The sequence below is a fragment of the Ctenopharyngodon idella genome, chromosome 23, assembly GCF_019924925.1.
Source record: "Ctenopharyngodon idella isolate HZGC_01 chromosome 23, HZGC01, whole genome shotgun sequence".
Classification (NCBI taxonomy): domain Eukaryota; kingdom Metazoa; phylum Chordata; class Actinopteri; order Cypriniformes; family Xenocyprididae; genus Ctenopharyngodon; species Ctenopharyngodon idella.
The window spans coordinates 22,916,106-22,930,809 of record NC_067242.1 but is presented as its reverse complement, the minus strand read 5'-3'; positions in this window follow the sequence as shown (position 1 = coordinate 22,930,809).

The window sequence follows — 14,704 nt, the reverse complement described above, 5'->3', positions numbered from 1 at the left end:
GTAACCCATATGTTCTGTTACACTGCAGGTAAGCTATGCTAAAGGTAACGCTATTTCCTTGTAATTGTATAAAAGAACAACGAAATGTATGTATGAATGTGAGAAAATGAGATAAATACATCTTAACCCGATGAGCTGTGACGAGATACACAACACAGGTGCTGGTGCATTGCATTGTATACAAGAACTAACTTATCCCGTTATGAACAGGATAGATAACACATACCATACCCTGTGCCATTGCAATTAATACAACTACTTTTGTTTGTGCATTGACGATATATTGCATTTCATGTACCATTTGTGCATTACATTGCATTGCATTAACTTAATCCGTTGTGCAGTAAGAGATGACGCAAGGGCGAAAACACAAATCATAAATGCTGTTGCATTGCAATAAACACAAGCACTAACTGTTTCATTGCATTGCATATAATAATTAACTTATTACATTTTACATAGAAGAGATTTTAATATAACATGGTGTTTGTATTATAATGCATACAAGAACTAATTTATTCGCGTATGCACGAAGAGAGAGCACATAAATATGTGGCATTACAAGTGCATTGAACAGATAACATATATCATTTGTACATAGTATTGCATTAACATTCCTTTGTGCATTGGAAGAGAAAACACAAATCATATATGCTGTTTCATTGCATTGTAGTCAATAATTAACTTATTATTACGCTGTGTATAGAAGAGACTAATTTAACATATGTGCTGCTGTATTGCAATGCATACAAGAAATATCATGTAAAGAGTTATGCACTGTTTCCTTGCATTGCATACAAGAACTAATTTATTCGGTTGTGCACTGAACAGATAACACATTACACGGGTACTGTTGCACTGCATTACATACAATAACTAAAATGACATATTTCGTTGTGCATCAAAGAGAACCCATATGTTCTGTTACATTGCAGGTTAAGCTATGCTTAAGGTAAAGCTATTTCCTTGTATTGTATACAAGGAAAACACATTACATATATGCTGTTGCATTGCATTCAATATCTTAACTGACATAACTTATTCTTTAGTGCATTAAAATTGTAACATATGTGCTGTTGCATTGCAAATGAATAAAAGAATATATATAATGTATGCGCTGTTTCAATGCATTGTATACAAAAACTAACGTATACCATTGTCCATTGCAAATGCACACAAGAACTAACTATACCGTTGTGCATTGAAGAAATAAGACAAGATAAGTGCTTTTGCATTGCGTAACATACACTATCTAACTTAAACCGCTGTGCAGTGAAGAACTACATATTAGGTATGCACTATTTCTGTTCAAAAACTAACTCATTCCATTATGCATTGAAGAGAAAACACACAACATAGATGCTGTTGCATTGTATACAAGCTCTTACTTATTCCGTTATGCATTGAAGAGAACGAACTCATGCCGTTATCCATTGAAGAGATAATGCATAACATACGTGCATTGCATTAACTTAATCCGTTGTGCAGTGAAGAGATAACACATGACAGGTGCTGTTTCACTTCAAGAAGATAAACGAATTAACTTTTTCCTTTGTGCATTAAAGAGAAAGCACAAATCATATATGCTGTTGCATTGCATTGCATATACTTAACATAGAAGATCGTATGTGCTGTTATGAACTAAAAGGTTACATACAAGAACTAAAATAACATTCGTTGTGCATTTAAGAGGTAACGCATACGTTCGTTGCATTGCAATGCATACAAGAACTACATATGCACTGAGCTTTCCACTGTTTACTTGTATGTCCTTCCCGTATATTATATGAAACAACGAAATGCAAAGAACGTAAGAAATTAATAATTTGTGCACTGAAGAGATACATACATATCTACACGATCTAAATTAACCCGATGTGCAGTGAAGAGATACAATGCAATGTATACAACTAACATGTGTTACGCACCGTTGCCTTGTACTGCATACAAGAACTAACTTACTCCTTATCCATTGAAAAGATGCATGCATTGCCATTAATACAAGACCTAACAGAAGAATGCACGATTTCCTTGCATTGTTTACAAAAGCTAACTTATTCCGTTGAGCAATGAACAGATAACACAAAACACCGGGTGCTGATGACCTTGCATTGCATACAAGAACTAAAAATACATAACATTTTGTTAAGCATTAAAGAGGTAACACATATTTGTTGTTACATTGCAGGTAAGCTATGCACTGTTTACTTGTATTGTATAAAAGAACAACGAAATGGAATGTAAGAAATTATTCATTTGTGCAGTGAAGAGATAACACATACGAGCTAACTTAACCCAATGTGCAGTGAAGAGATACACAAAACAGGTGATGGTGCATTTGCATCGTATACAAGAACTAACTTATACAGTTGTGCATTGAAGACATAACACCTAAGATAGGTACACTGTATATTACATATTAGCTATGCACTGTGTGTTTTCATTCTATACAAGAACGAATTTATTGTGCGGCTGCACTGCAATGCATCAAGAACTAACATGTAAGTTATGCACGTATGCAAGAACTAAATTATTCCGGTGTGCACTAAAGAGACAACAATGAAAGATGATGAGACAACATAGTTGCTGCTACATTGCAATAAATACAATAAATAATGTGCAGTGAACATGTGCACATAAACATATGTACACTGACTTGCATACAGGATCTGATCTGTTATTGTGCAGTGAAGTATTACATTATAAGTTATATAGAAGAACTAACATTCATTGCATCGCATACAATAAGTTAACTTATTTAGCTGTGCATAGAAGAAATTACATATCAAAATTATGTTTAGAAGAAAAACGAAATGCAATGAATGTAAGAAATTAATAGTTTGTTTTCTGAAGGAGATAACACATATATCTACACATTCTGCTATGAATGTAAGAAAATGATCATTCTTTGTGCACTGAAGAGATGAATGCATATCTTAACTTAACCCGATGAGCTGTGACGAGTTACTCAACACAGGTGCTGGTGCATTGCATTGCATTGTATACAAGAACTAACTTATACCGTTATGAATAGAAAAGATAACACATATCATATGTCCTGTGCCATTGCAATAAATACAACTACTTTTGTTTGTGCATTGAAGAGATAACTTATGTGCATTGCATTTCATGTACCATTTGTGCATGACATTGCATTGCATTAACTTAATCCGTTTTGCAGTGAAGAGATGACGCCAGGGCGAAAACACAATTCATACATGCTGTTGCACTGCAATAAACACATTGCATTGTATATAATAATTAACTTTTTACATTTTATATAGAAATTTTAATATAACATGGTGTTGCATTATAATGCATGCAAGAACTAACATGTGTCATGCACTGTTTCCTTGCATTGTTATACAAGAACTAATTTATTCCCTTATGCACGAAGAGAGAACACATAAATATGTGGCATTACAATGAATGAAGTAACTGATCCATCGTGCATTGAATAGATAAACAAATACCATTTGTTTATCTGTGCAGTGAAGAGATACAATGCAATGTTTGCAAGTAACATTACATTAACTTATTCCTTTGTGCATTGGAAGAGAAAGCACAAATCATATATGCTGTTGCATTGAATTGCATATACTTGATATAGAAGATCGTATGTGCTGTTATGAACTAAAATGTTACATACAAGAACTAAAACAACATTCGTTGTTCATTTAAGAGGTAACGCATACATTGCAATGCATACAAGAACTACATATACTAAGCTATGCACTGTTTACTTGTATGTCCTTCCCGTGTGAAATGCAATGAACCTAAGAAACATGAAATGCAATGAACCTAAGAAATTAACAATTTGTGCACTGAAGAGATACATACATATCTACACGATCTAAATTAACCCGATGTGCAGTGAAGAGATACAATGCAATGTATACAAGTAACATGTGTTATGCACTGTTTCCTTGTACTGCATACAAGAACTAACTTATTCCTTATCCATTGAAGAGATAACGTGCGTGCATGCATTGCCATGAATACAAGAAATAACAGAAGAATGCACGATTTCCTTGCATTGTTTACAAAAGCTAACTTATTCCGTTGAGCAATGAACACATAACACAAGGGTGCTGTTGCACTGCGTTACATACAAGATTTAAAATGACATAACATATTTCGTTAAGCATTAAGGAGGTAGCACATATTTTCTATTACATTGCAGGTACGCTATGCGCTTTTGAAAGAAATTAATCATTTGTGCAGTGAAGAGATAGACAACACAGGTGATGGTGCATTGCATTGTATGCAAGAACCAACTTATACAGTTGTGCACTGAAGAGATAACACCTAAGATATGTGCTTTTGCATTGCATTGCATACACGATCTAACTCAAACCGGTGTGCAGTGAAGAATTACATATTAGCTATGAACTCTTTTCATTCTATGCAAGAACTAATTTATTGAACTCATTCACTGCAGCATTGCAATGCATACAGAACTAACATTTTATTTATGCACATATACAAGAACTAAATTATTACGGTGTGCACCGAAGAGACAACAATAAAAGATGATGTGACAAATAGGTGCTTCATTGCAATAAATACAATACCGCACTGAATTTCATACATGATCTGACGATCTGTCATTGTGCAGTGAAGTATTACATGCGTGCATGCATATATACAAGAACTAACTGTTTTCGTTGCTCTGTTGCATTGAAGAAATTGTTTCCTTGTATTCTATAAAAGAACAACGAAATGAATGTCAGAAATTATTCATTTGTGCACTTAAGAGATAACACATACATATCTACACGATCTACCTTAACCTGATGTGCAGTGAAGTGATACACAACACATGTGATGGTAATGGAAATAACTATTTGTGAAAAACTATTTGTCTGTGTTTCATTGTATATAAGAACTAACTTATTTTGTTGTGCATTGTACAGTTAACACTTGACAGGTGCTTGCACAGCATATATTTCATGGTTTTTCATACAATAGCAATTGAAGAAATTAATATATTATGTGCTGTTGCATTGTAATGCATACAAGAATTAACTTATTTCGTCTGCAATAAATGAACTAACTCATCGATTGTGCACTGAAGAGATAACATGCGTGCATGCATTGCCATGAATACAAGACAGTATGCACCATTTCGGCGTGCACTGAAGAGGCAACAATGAAAGAGAACACAGCTGCTGTTGCACTGCATTACATAAAAGAACTAAAATAACATAACGTATTTCGTTGTGCATTAAAGAGGGAACCCATATTTTCTGTTACACTGCAGGTAAGCTATGCTTAAGGTAAAGGTAAAGATATTTCCTTGTATTGTATAAAAGAATGCTGGTGCATTGCATTGTATACAAGAACTAACTTATACCGTTATGAATAGAAAAGATAACTCATACCATATGTCCTGTTCCATTGCAATAAATACAATAACTAATTTTGTTTGTGCATTGAAAAGATAACATATATGCATTGCACTTCATATACCATTTGTGCATTACATTGCATTGCATTAACTTAATCCGTTGTGCAGTGAAGAATTACATATTTGCTATGCACTTTCTTTTCATTCTTTACAATAACTAACTTATTCCGTTGTGCAATGAAGAGAAAACACATCTGTGGCATTGCATACAACCTCTTAAACAATCCGTTGTGCATGCAAGAATAATACATATGTAGTGCTCTCTTTCATTGCAATACAAACAATAACTAATTCTTTCTGTTATGCATTGAAGAGATAACATATAACATGATGAATAGATAACATATAACATTGCATTGCATTAACTTAATACGTAATCTATACGATCTAAATTAACCCGATGTCACATCAGCCATATAGAAGTCCATATTTGACCTACTGAACATATTTCTGGCAAGTTAGTCCTCGATCATGAACCTCGATCATACTGCATATGTGACCTAATGGACATATTTCTGGACAAATAGTATTCAATCTTGAACTTTTTTTTTTTTTTTTTTTTTTTCAATACTATTGACTCCCTTCTGATGTTACATCAACCATATCATCCAGATCCTAATCCACATTTGACCGACTGAACATATTTCGGGTAAATTAGTCCTCGATCAATATGTTCAGTAATGGGCTTATGTTTGGCTGAAGTAACATTAGAGAGAGGCAATGAGTATGTATAGAAAGTTCAAGGTCGAGTAATATTGGGCCAGAAATGTGTTCACTGGGTCAAACATTGACTACTGTCTTGCTGATCTAACAGCAGATGGAGTCTTATGAGTGTCTGTAGAAAGTTCATGATCGAGGACATATTTGACAATGAGTAATGAACGAGTCTGCTGAATGAGTCTTGTATGGAAAATTCAAAATATATGACCCGAAATATATTCAGTAGGTCAAATATGGACTACTCTCTGGCTGATGTAAAATCTGATGGAGTCAATGACTATGTATAAAAAGTGTATTATCGAAGACGAATTTGCTAGGAACATGTTCAGTAGGTCTAAAGTAGACTTCAGGGGCCTCATTTATAAAATGTTGCGCAGAAACCATCCTAAATTTTATTTTGTGATCATTTCTCAGATGTACGTACGTGTGATTTACACAGAAAACGAGCGTACACCTGTCTTTCAGATGTGAAATCTATAAATCACAAATGATTTTGAACTTGCGCGCAGCTGAATGGTTTCAGTTCCCCGCGTTGTAAACAACAACACCTAATTAATGTCATTTACATATAAAAGATCAACAGTCATCGTCCAAATCCTTAGCGAGCAGCAAGAATATCTTAGATTTCCAAAAACCTGCAGTAATCTGACAATGAAAAGTGTGCACGTCTGCTCAGAACCTTAAATTGCTTTAAGCATTTTTCCACGTCAAAGAACGTTTATATAAATATGAGCGTAGGCGTGCATTTAAGCGTACGCACACTCTAAGATCAAATCTGTGCGTACGCACGCTTTATAAATGAGGCCCCTGATATGGCTGATATGACGTCAGAAGGAGTAAATGAGTAGGTATAGAAAGTTCAAGAATAAGTACTCTTGTGAGAGAAATATGTTCAGAAGATCAAATATAGACTATTGTCTGGTTGATGTAAAATATGATGAACTATGTATAAAAAGTTCATTATCGAGGACGAATGTGTCAGAAATATGTTCAGTACGTCTAATATGGACTTCTCTAATACAGACTACTCTCTGGCTGATGTAAAGTCTGATGGAGTCAATGACTATGACTAAAAAGTTCATTATCGAGGACGAATTTGCCAGGAATATGTTCAGAAGGCTTCTCTATGGGTCAAGTAACTTCAGAAGGAGTCAATGAGTCTATGGATATTTCAAAATCGTGTACTCTTTGAACAGAAATATGGCCATTAGTTCAAATATCTAATACTCTATGGCTGACATAACATCACAAGGAGTCAATGATTAGGTCAAATTTTTAATACTCTGTGGCTTAACGTAATATCAGGAGTCAACGACCAAGTATAGAAAGTTTAAGATCGAATATGGAATTCCATATGTCTGATATGACATCAGAAGCCATCAATGAGTATATATAAAAAGTTTAATATGGAATACTCTTTGACCAGAAAAATTTCCATTAGGTCAAATATCCACTACTCTATGGCTGACATATCATTAGAAAGAGTCAATGAGTCTGTGTAGAAAGTTCATGATCGAGGACTAATTTGCTAGAAACATGTTCAGTATATGTTCGTTATGGACTTCTGTATGGGTGAAGTAACATCCTGAAGGAATGTATAAAACATTCAAAGATTTGACCTCTATGGGTGGAGCAACTTCAGAAGGAGTCAATCCGTCTTTAGAGAAAGTTCATTATCAAGGATAAATTTGCCTGAAAAATATATTCAGTAGGTGTAATATGGACATCTCTATAGGAAAAGTAACATCAGAAGTAGTCAATGAGTCTGTATGGATATTTAAAAATCGAGTACTCTTTGACCAGAAATGTGTCCATTAGATCAAATATCCAATACTCTATGGCTGACATATCATTAGAAGAAGTCAATATGTATGAATAAAAAGTTTATCATCGAGGACAAATGTGCCAGAAATATGTTCAGCACATCAGTAATGGGTTCATATATCGCTGAAGTAACATCAGATTGAGGCAGCAAGTATATATGGAAAGTTCATGATCGAAGAAGGTTTGGACAGAAAAAAAAAAAAGTATTAGGTTTAATATGAAAATCTGTATGGCTGATATAAAATCAGAAGGAGTCAATGAATGTATAGAAAATTCAAGATCAAGAACTCTTAGGCCAGAAATATGTTCATTAGGTCAAATATGGCCTACTGTATGGCTCATGTGACATCAGAAGACATCAATGAGTATTTTATAAAAAGTTCAATATCGAATACTCTTTGGCCCGAAATATGTTCAGAAGGTCAGGTATGGTCTACTGTCTGGTTGATGTAACCTCTGATGGAGTCAATGACAATTTATAAAAAAAATTCATTATTAAGGACGAATTTGCCAGAAATATGTTCAGTACGTCTAATATGGAATTCTCTAATATGGACTACTATCTGGCTGATGTAAAATCTGATGGAGTCAATGATTATGTATAAAAGTTCATTATCGAGGACGAATTTGCCAGGAATATATTCAGTAGGTCTAATGTAGACTTCTCTATGGGTGAAGCAACTTTAGATAGAGTCAGTGAGTCTGTAAGGAAAGTTCAAGATCGAGTACTCTTTGACCATAAATATGTCCATTAGGTCAAATGTCATTGTGGCTTATGTAACATCAGACAGAGTCAAAGACTAAGTATAGAAAGTTCAACATCGAGTACTCTTTGACCAGAAATATGTCAATTAGTTCAAATATTTAATACTCTATGGCTGATCTAACATCAGGAGTCAGTGAGTCTGAATTGATATTTCAAAATCGATTACTCTTTGACCAGAAATATGCCCATTAGTTCAAATATCTAATTCTCTGTGGCTGATCTAACATCAGAAGGAGTCAATGAGTCTGTATGGATATTTCAAAATCGAGTACTCTTTGACCAGAAATATGCCCATTAGTTCAAATATCTAATGCACTGTGGCTGATCTAACATCAGAAGGAGTCAATGAGTCTGTATGGATATTTCAAAATCGAGTACTCTTTGACCAGAAATATGGCCATTAGTTCAAATATCTAATACTCTATGGCTGACATAACATCACAAGGAGTCAATGATTATGTACAGAAAGTTCAAGATAGAGAACTCTTAGGCCAGAAATATGTTCATTAGGTCAAATATGGCCTATTCTATGGCTCATATGACATCAGAAGGCATCACTGAGCATTTATAAAAAGTTCAATATCAAATACTCTTTGGCCCGAAATATGTTCAGTAGCTCAAATATAGACTAATGGCCTGCTGATGTCAAATTTGATGGAGTCAAAGACGATGTATAAAAAGTTCATTATCAAGGACGAATTTGCCAGGAATATATTCAGTAGGTCTAATGTAGACTTCTCTATGGGTGAAGCAACTTTAGATAGAGTCAGTGAGTCTGTAAGGAAAGTTCAAAATCGAGTACTCTTTGACCATAAATATGTCCATTAGGTCAAATATCTAATACTCTGCGGCATACGTAACAACAGAAGGAGTATTGAAAGTACAGAAAGTTCAAAGTCGAATACTCTTGGGCCAGGAATATGTTCAGTATGTCTAATATGAACTTCTCTATGGGTGAAGCAACTTCAGAAGGAGTCAATGAGTCTGTAAGGATATTTATAAAATCGAGTACTCATTAATCAGAAATATGTTCATCAGGTCAAATATGCAATACTCTATGGCTGACATATCATTAGAAGAAGTCAATATGTATGAATGAAAAGTTCATGATCGAGGACTATTTTGACAGAAATATCTTCAGTAGGTCTAATATGGACTTCTCTTTGGGAGAAATAACATGAGAAGGAGTCAATGGGTCTGTAAGGATATTTAAAAAATCGAGTACTCTTTAATCAGTAATATGTCCATCAGCTCAAACATGCAATACTCTATGGCCTATTTAATACTCAAATATGGACTACTGTCTGGCTGATGTAAAATCTGTTGGAGTCAATGACTATGTACAAAAAGTTCATTATCGAAGACCAATTTGCCAGGAATATTTTCAGTAGGTCTAATGAAGACTTCTCTATAGGTGAAGTAACTTCAGAAGGAGTCAATGAGGCTGTATGGATATTTAAAATTCGAGCACCCTTTGACAAGAAATATGTCCATTAGGTCAAATATCCAATACTTCAAGGACTGACGTATCATTAGAAGAAGTCAATATATATGAATTAAAAGTTTATGATCGAGGACTAATTTTCCAGCAATATGTTCAGTAGGTGAAAAATGGGTTTATATATGGCTGAAGTAACATCAGGTTGAGGCAGCGAGCATGAATGGAAGGTTCATGATCGAGGACGGTTTGGACAGAAAAATATAATAGGTCTAATATGAAAATCTGTATGACTGAAATAAAATCAGAAGGAGTCAATGAATGTATAGAAAGTTCAAGATCAAGAACTCTTAGGCCAGAAATTTGTTCTTTAGGTCAAATATGGCGTACTGTATGTCTCATGTGACATTAGAAGACATCACTGAGTATTTATAAAAAGTTCAATATCGAATACTCTTTAGCCTGAAATATGTTCAATAGGTGAAATATAGACTAATGGCTGGCTGATGTAAAATCTGATGGTCGATGACGATGTATAAAAAGTTCATTATAGAGGACGAATTTGCCAGGAATATGTTCAGTAGGGCTAATGTAGACTTCTCTATGGGTGAAGCAACTTCGGAAGGAGTCAATGAGTCTGAATTGATATTTCAAAATCGAGTACTCTTTGACCAGAAATACGGCCATTAGTTCAAATATATAATACTCTATGGCTGATCTAACATCAGAAGGAGTCAATGAGTCTGTATGGATATTTCAAAATCGAGTACTCTTTGACCATAAATATGTCCATTAGGTCAAATATCTTTGTGGCTTATGTAACATCAGACAGAGTCAACGACTAAGTATAGAAAGTTCAAGATCGAGTACTCTTTGACCAGAAATATGTCCATTAATTCAAATATCTAATACTCTATGGCTGACATAACATCAGAAGTAGAAATTAAGTATAGAAAGTTCAAGATCGAGTACTTTTGGGCCAGAAATAAGTTCAGAAGGTCAAATATGGATTACTGTCTGGTTGATGTAACCTGTGATGGAGTCAATGACTATGTGAAAAAGTTCATTATAAAGGATGACTTTGCCAGAAATATATTTTGTATGGATATTTCAAAATCGAGTACTCTTTGACCAGAAATATGTCCATTAGGTCAAATATCTAATATTCTGCGGCATACGTAACAACAGAAGGAGTATTGAAAGTATAGAAAGTTCAAAGTCGAATACTCTTGGGCCAGGAAAATGTTCAGTATGTCTAATATGAACTTCTCTATGGGTGAAGCAACTTCAGAAGGAGTCAATGAGTCTGTAAGGATATTTATAAAATCGAGTACTCATTAATCAGAAATATGGTCATCAGGTCAAATATGCAATACTCTATGGCTGACATATCATTAGAAGGTCAATATGTATGAATGACAAGTTCATGATCGAGGACTATTTTGCCAGAAATATGTTCAGTAGGTCTAATATGGACTTCTCTTTGGGGGAAATAACATCAGAAGGAGTCAATGGGTCTGTAAGGATATTTAAAAAATCGAGTACTCTTTAATCAGTAATATGTCCATCAGCTCAAACATGCAATACTCTATGGCATATTTAATACTCAAATATGGACTACTGTCTAGCTGATGTAAAATCTGTTGGAGTCAATGACTATGTACAAAAAGTTCATTATCGAAGATGAATTTGCCATGAATATTTTCAGTAGGTCTAATGAAGACTTCTCTATAGGTGAAGTAACTTCAGAAGGAGTCAATGAGGCTGTATGGATATTTAAAATTCGAGCACCCTTTGACAAGAAATATGTCCATTAAGTCAAATATCCAACACTTCAAGGACTGACGTATCATTAGAAGAAGTCAATATATATGAATCAAAAGTTTGTGATCGAGGACATCAGGTTGAGGCAGCGAGCATGAATGGAAGGTTCATGATCGAGGACGGTTTGGACAGAAAAATATAATAGGTCTAATATGAAAATCTGTGTGGCTGAAATAAAATCAGAAGGAGACAATGAATGTATAGAAAGTTCAAGATCAAGAACTCTTAGGCCAGAAATTTGTTCATTAGGTCAAATATGGCGTACTGTATGTCTCATGTGACATTAGAAGACATCACTGAGTATTTATAAAAAGTTCAATATCGAATACTCTTTAGCCCGAAATATGTTCAATAGGTGAAATATAGACTAATGGCTGGCTGATGTAAAATCTGATGGTCGATGACGATGTATAAAAAGTTCATTATAGAGGACGAATTTGCCAGGAATATGTTCAGTAGGGCTAATGTAGACTTCTCTATGGGTGAAGCAACTTCGGAAGGAGTCAATGAGTCTGAATTGATATTTCAAAATCGAGTACTCTTTGACCAGAAATACGGCCATTAGTTCAAATATATAATACTCTATGGCTGATCTAACATCAGAAGGAGTCAATGAGTCTGTATGGATATTTCAAAATCGAGTACTCTTTGACCAGAAATATGTCCATTAGGTCAAATATCTAATATTCTGCGGCATACGTAACAACAGAAGGAGTATTGAAAGTATAGAAAGTTCAAAGTCGAATACTCTTGGGCCAGGAAAATGTTCAGTATGTCTAATATGAACTTCTCTATGGGTGAAGCAACTTCAGAAGGAGTCAATGAGTCTGTAAGGATATTTATAAAATCGAGTACTCATTAATCAGAAATATGGTCATCAGGTCAAATATGTAATACTCTATGGCTGACATATCATTAGAAGAAGTCAATATGTATGAATGAAAAGTTCATGATCGAGGACTATTTTGCCAGAAATATGTTCAGTAGGTCTAATATGGACTACTCTTTGGGAGAAATTACATCAGAAGGAGTCAATGAGTCTGTAAGGATATTTAAAAAATCGAGTACTCTTTAATCAGTAATATGTCCATCAGCTCAAACATGCAATACTCTATGGCATATTTAATACTCAAATATGGACTACTGTCTGGCTGATGTAAAATCTGTTGGAGTCAATGACTATGTACAAAAAGTTCATTATCGAAGACGAATTTGCCATGAATATTTTCAGTAGGTCTAATGAAGACTTCTCTATAGGTGAAGTAACTTCAGAAGGAGTCAATGAGGCTGTATGGATATTTAAAATTCGAGCACCCTTTGACAAGAAATATGTCCATTAGGTCAAATATCCAACACTTCAAGGACTGACGTATCATTAGAAGAAGTCAATATATATGAATTAAAAGTTTGTGATCGAGGACATCAGGTTGAGGCAGCGAGCATGAATGGAAGGTTCATGATCGAGGACGGTTTGGACAGAAAAATATAATGGGTCTAATATGAAAATCTGTGTGGCTGAAATAAAATCAGAAGGAGACAATGAATGTTTAGAAAGTTCAAGATCAAGAACTCTTAGGCCAGAAATTTGTTCATTAGGTCAAATATGGCGTACTGTATGTCTCATGTGACATTAGAAGACATCACTGAGTATTTATAAAAAGTTCAAAATCGAGTACTCTTTGACCAGAAATATGGCCATTAGTTCAAATATCTAATACTCTATGGCTGACATAACATCACAAGGAGTCAATGATTATGTACAGAAAGTTCAAGATAGAGAACTCTTAGGCCAGAAATATGTTCATTAGGACAAATATGGCCTATTCTATGGCTCATATGACATCAGAAGGCATCACTGAGCATTTATAAAAAAATTAAATATCAAATACTCTTTGGCCCGAAATATGTTCAGTAGCTCAAATATAGACTAATGGCCTGCTGATGTCAAATTTGATGGAGTCAAAGACGATGTATAAAAAGTTCATTATCAAGGACGAATTTGCCAGGAATATATTCAGTAGGTCTAATGTAGACTTCTCTATGGGTGAAGCAACTTTAGATAGAGTCAGTGAGTCTGTAAGGAAAGTTCAAGATCGAGTACTCTTTGACCATAAATATGTCCATTAGGTCAAATATCTTTGTGGCTTATGTAACATCAGACAGAGTCAACGACTAAGTATAGAAAGTTCAAGATCGAGTACTCTTTGACCAGAAATATGTCCATTAATTCAAATATCTAATACTCTATGGCTGACATAAGATCAGAAGTAGAAATTAAGTATAGAAAGTTCAAGATCGAGTACTTTTGGGCCAGAAATAAGTTCAGAAGGTCAAATATGGATTACTGTCTGGTTGATGTAACCTGTGATGGAGTCAATGACTATGTGAAAAAGTTCATTATAAAGGATGACTTTGCCAGAAATATGTTTTGTATGGATATTTCAAAATCGAGTACTCTTTGACCAGAAATATGTCCATTAGGTCAAATATCTAATACTCTGCGGCATACGTAACAACAGAAGGAGTATTGAAAGTATAGAAAGTTCAAAGTCGAATACTCTTGGGCCAGGAATATGTTCAGTATGTCTAATATGAACTTCTCTATGGGTGAAGCAACTTCAGAAGGAGTCAATGAGTCTGTAAGGATATTTATAAAATCGAGTACTCATTAATCAGAAATATGTTCATCAGGTCAAATATGCAATACTCTATGGCTGACATA